At 30.7% G+C, this 5,741-nt stretch overlaps 1 long non-coding RNA gene across 2 annotated transcripts; it reads left to right on the top strand.

Annotated features, from left to right (window-relative positions):
• Positions 1 to 260: 260 nt before the first annotated feature.
• Positions 261 to 4,257, top strand: LOC145953945 (uncharacterized). 2 transcript variants are annotated; one of them, XR_014431162.1, is made up of 5 exons: positions 482 to 1,075; positions 1,968 to 1,992; positions 2,087 to 2,125; positions 3,033 to 3,093; positions 3,637 to 4,254. It is a non-coding gene; the product is annotated as an uncharacterized LOC145953945 (long non-coding RNA). The 2 variants fall into 2 exon arrangements; XR_014431161.1 differs by lacking the exons at positions 1,968 to 1,992; positions 2,087 to 2,125 and having other exon boundaries at positions 261 to 1,075; positions 3,637 to 4,257.
• Positions 4,258 to 5,741: the final 1,484 nt, after the last annotated feature.

Here is a 5,741-nt window from a genome sequence, read left to right as displayed (position 1 = left end):
AAACTAATTAGCATAAATGTGTTTTTTTACTTATCTTGAAAAATACCAATTAACACATGACGTCCAAATTTAAGAATACCATATCTTTTCTTTAATTATTAAAAATCTCTCATCTCTTTGAAAATAACGTTATTAATTAGATAAGGAGAAAATTAAAAGTTAAATTATGTTCTGCAAATATCATATATATATATATATATATGTATCATTTATTTGTAAATTACTTCCAATATTATGCATGTCATTTTCATGAAAACTTTGATTGATCTTCAATTTTGAAAATAAGATTTTTTTCAATTCATTTTCAAAATTATTACTTAAATTTAATATTTTTTTTAAATCACAATATTAATGTGCATGATATAAATTTAAGATAAATTTCAAAAAAGTTGAAGTAATGAAATAAGAGATCAAATCTCATTTAATTAATGATATTTGTATTATTAAATTATTTTCTCTTATTAGTATATATATAAATAGTATTATCTTTATGTGCCACTTAAATAAATAAATAGTATATTTTTGTCTTTTTACTTAAAATATTTAAATTTTTATATTTTTATTTGAATAATTTTTTATGTATATTTTTGTCTTTTTATCTTAAATTTTTGAATTTCTATATTGTAATTTTAATAATTTTTTATTTATATTATTTATTAATTCTTTTCTTTTTTAATGTCTTATATCATTATTAAAATTTTATAATTTTAATCTTTATAATTTTATCTTATTTTTATTTTATAAATATAATTTAGATTGTTTATTTTATAATTAAATTAATTTTTTTAAATTTAAAAATATAATGGTCTACTAAAAAGTGAAGACCAAAAATAATTACATAACCTTAATATATTTTGTATAATAGTTATAGATAAAATTTAAAATAAATTTAAAAGTTTAATACAATACTAATATATTTAATAATTATTTTTTTAAAAAAAGGTGTGTCTTATGTTTTATATGCCCAAAGCACTTAGTCGCGCGCTGAAGGTGGCTCATTTTCGTGGAAAGGGAAGTTTCTCCTCCTTCGTCCGTGTGGCTCCTTGTGGCTTTTTGTGGTCTCATCTCATTGCAGGTGATTACATTGTTGATAGATTGAATGTTTTTGGTCCCATTATTGATGCAATTTCTCCTTTTATTTCTTTATTTGTTAAATCGCGCGTTAGGGTTTCGTTTAATTTGTGGTTTGCATAATTTTTGTTTATATTTTGGAAAACACTGAAATTTGGCAATGTCTAATTCTGATGGAGGGGCGGAGCCAATATGCTTGCTAATTTGGCCCTTTATTTTTTGCGTAATTTTTGTTCAATCAACTCACCCTTGTCTAGGGAACAGTTTTAATTTTGTCCATATTATCGATTTTCGCTGATAAGAGGGCCGCCTCATGTTGGTTATTCAATTGATTAGTCATTAGTTAATACTTTTTTCTTCTTGACGTCTGTTTAGATGCACTTGAAAACACAAATTTAAGTTTACATCATTTGTTAACAGTAACCACTGCCTCGACACCCTATTATTCCCTTATTCACACCTTGAACCAACTCCTGAGGAAATTCCTTGAACATCAAAACTTGTGACAGTGAGGCACGAGTAAAATCATTGCCCTTCTTGTTAGAAAATCTAGCTATGTGCATCCTTTGGCTCTCTGATGAGAAAACAAGAAGATTTTATTGCAATAAATACAAATAGTTATAGGAGATTTTATTCCTATATACATTACATGATATGACTATAAATCAGATTCTAATAAGATATGCCTATAATTACAAAATCCTAATTAACTTAAATTAAATAAGGAAACAGATCATAGAATATAAAAGAAGAATGTCTTAAGAGATGATCTTCTAGGGCACTCTAAAATATTCTAAGATAAAAAGGAAATCATCATTTATTTCTCAGATTTTCTAAGGAAGTTCATTTATTCAATATATGATAATTCACCAATTTTTGTTTTTGTATCCTAACAGGGTGGCGATTTTTCTAGGGGTAACGGTATGTTTTTTTGTTTCTGTTGCTTACTTTATATAATCTTTGACCTATATCCTTTACAAAGACTTCTGAGGAACAATATTAGACTGATTTACAGGCACAGGTGGAGAAATTATTTACGGAGGCAAATTTGCAGGTAGTTTACCTCATACCTATTATGAGAGGAGGTTTTTTTTATTCTACATATAAGAAAAGAGAATCAAAGTGTGCTTTCATGTAATGATACCTTTGTTTTAATGTAGTGAATAATTGATTAAGTTGAATTTTTCTAATTATGTATAGCTTTAGCACCAGGCACAATAATTCAATACTGCATCATTGATTCGTAGCTCTGGTGTTGCATGCAATCTTGATAGTGGCTGATGCATGATATATTTATATGAGTGGCTAAAAAAATTGTTTCCAAAATTAGTTAATCCTTATTCTTCCCTATCTATAGTTTTCTTTCTTATTATATTGTTAGATGTTAGAGCAATATTTTGTTGTCTAATCTCTTTTATTTCTTGCATCTCTATAATTTTTTAAACTTCTTGAAAACTGTTAATTTTTAAATCTTTTTCAAAACCTGAATTTGGTGTTTTAATATTATCATTTTGAGTGATATGTTGGACTCATGATTATTACTGCAGTACTAAATATTAAGTTAAAACTTAAAGAAGTTTGTGATCAAAGTGCACATTGTTTTCTAGTTATTATATAGTAATGAGTGCATATTGAAATCCTCATTACTCATGTACTAATCTAAATTTCAGTTCCCACATTTTGAAGATGGCTGGCTTATTGTCTTAAGTTAAAGTACAAATCTTACATTTTCCTGATTGTGTGTTTATGAATAGTTTTTCCCCCTTTAGTCATTAAGCTCCTAAATTCATTAGTTGGGCCTAGAAATCAATCAATTATAATTTTTATTTTATCTATATGATATATCCATCCACATTTTCATCACCCCAGAATTTTTTTTTTTTTGTCTTGTGTCTTTTGTGAACTTGATTGCAATTGTTTAGTTTTGTTTTCTGCATAATGTCAATATCTCATTCTCGCAGTTTCACCTTCTAAACCAGAGTACTATTCTTCATCGGTTTCCTCGTATATACAACTCGTCAGGTACTTATACAGTTATACACACTTTTTTTTCATTATTGTTATGCAATTTTCTGCTGCATTTTTTTTCTGATTGCATTTTGTTTTCGAGTTTTGTTGCTGGTGCTTATGTAATTGTGTTGATTGTTGAAGTGGATTGTTGAAGTGGATTGTATTTTTTTATTTTATTTTATTTGATTTGAATTGTTTGACTGTTTTGAATCTGAGTTGCTATTAGATATTTTGGTGCTGGTTTTCATTTTTAATTATTGTTATGCAGTTTTTTGTTACATTTTTTTTTCTGATTGGATCTTGTTTTCGAGTTGTGTTGCTAGTGCTTGTGTAGTTATGTTGATAATCGAAGAGAAATTGTTGTTTTTTTTTATTTTTTTTATTTTGTTTTAATCTGTGGCAAATCTGAGTTGTTAGATATTTTGATGGTTGGATCAAAATTGGGAAACTAGATAGGAAGAGTTTACTTATTTCTCATGATTATTACTTATTTTATTTGTCTTTAATATAATTAATGTTTACATTATTTTAACGTATTGTTTATGATCATAATAGGAAGAGTTTGAAGCTAGATTTTCTCAAGCTATATCTGAGGTTGGGTCCACTGTTGGCACCTCAGAAAGCACCCCTTTAGACCCTATTGACCAGGATAGACTTAGGAGTCAATGTTGGAATGCAGTTATCGGTGGAAAATACAAGGGACGTCGTTATGGTACAGGAGATCTTTATGAGAATGGGGATAGCAACTTTGTGGGGACATCTTTAAGTCAGTCTCAGAATACACAGGAGATTTCTCAGTTGACACAACGAGTTTTAGCTAATGAGGAAGAGATGCGTCAGATGCGCTCCCAATATCAGACTCAGTTCAACACATTTCTCAATGCTGTACTCCCATTCCTACCACCTACTATGCAAACTACTTTTCAACAGCAACAACATCAACATCAACCTCAACAACCAAACAGACACCAACAAGACAATCGGCAACCAATAGAGGATCAACAAGCTAATGACCAACATCAACAAAATTCACCTGGATATTCTGATTATTAGATATTATGTATAATTATACTAATCGTATTATATTACTTTTAAATTTGAATTTCTAAACTTTATTTATGTATGACATTTTATTATTTATGTATGACATTTTAATATTTATGTATGACATTTTGTTATTTACGTATGACATTTTATTTTGTATGAATGAATTTTGTTTTGATTTACATTTTATTTACGTATGACTCAAAATATAGGGAATAGATATAATAGTTTAATACAATTTTGATTAAAAAAAAAACATATTTCCTACGGATTTTCCACGGATTTATCCGTGGGTAATTTCCCACGGATTTATCCGTGGGAAAGTTACCCACGGATAAAAATCCGTCGGTAAAATTTCAGACGACCAATTTACCGACGGATTGATGTCCGTCGGTAATCCATCGGAAATACCTCATTACCCACGGATTTTGGGCATTTCCCACGGATTTTTGCCGTCTGAAATACCAAATTTTCTTGTAGTGCTTTCAACAATGTCAGATAACCTCTCAGTTAGGTCATTACCTCGACCGAAGTAATCTGTAAATAAATCGAGTTTCGTTGTCAATTTATCAAATTGGGCATCCATCATATCAACCATAGCAGCTTTTCTTTTCGTGCCCTGCGACGACGATGTGCCACCAGTACCAGTAGATGCAGCAGATGGTATTGACTGAGTACCATCACCAGGACTGTTCGAATCCACGTGCGGTGGGGATCGATAAGCTGTATCAAATCCTGCATCAAATGGCTGCTCCTCTGGGATCGTGTCAGCATCATCGTTCAGGTCAACCGTGACTGTAGATGGTGTGATATTCCTACATGCCTGACGCGCTGTCCTGGCCATATGGCCTGTGGCACGATCAGCACCCCACAATTCTTCCATCAAGTCATAGTAGCAGATGGGATTGACTCTCCATTTAGCTGCGGAAGGTTTAGTCTATACAAAAATGAGAATTATTAACAGTCGTAATTACAATGTTAGAGTTATTGAAGCAATAACAACGTGTAGAATACTACCGTTAGCAACTCATCCCATACTTCAGGCTCAGCTGAAAAACGTTTTGTAGACTCATCCCACGCGAATCCACTAAGTCCACAAAACAAATCGTGAACCTCACGCCATTTATCCTTAAGACTTTTCTGCCTATTTTTGACATTATTTTTTGTTATGCCAATTAATCCAGATTGTCGGAGAGATTCAACGATGTTATTATATGCTTGGGTTGTCCAACTACCATCAACCCGATTACCCAACCTAGCCTCATCAAGCATAGCACTTAGTAATCGAAAGTCCATTTTATCTGTCCATTTTGTGAACTCGCGGACCGCAATAGACGATTCAGGTGCAATAGCCTTGCCTCTATTCATTTTCCACCTATTACAAACACAACAAATGTTATCATGATAAAGATATATCGATATTATGCATGACACGTTGTGATGGAAGACATATATACATTTACTAACAAACATTTTATTTCATACACTATTTCATACAATGTCTAATTATTTTGATAATCTCTCCACATTTCATTAGCTATAGAATCCCTTAGGTTTAACCCCTCCCTATAATCCTCCTCACGCACTTCAGTAGACATGGTATCCACATCTTCTTC

Source organism: Cajanus cajan, chromosome 1 (genome assembly GCF_000230855.2).
Source record: "Cajanus cajan strain Asha chromosome 1, NIPB_CcT2T_4, whole genome shotgun sequence".
NCBI classification, from domain to species: domain Eukaryota; kingdom Viridiplantae; phylum Streptophyta; class Magnoliopsida; order Fabales; family Fabaceae; genus Cajanus; species Cajanus cajan.
This window is presented reverse-complemented; position numbering and strand designations above follow the sequence as displayed.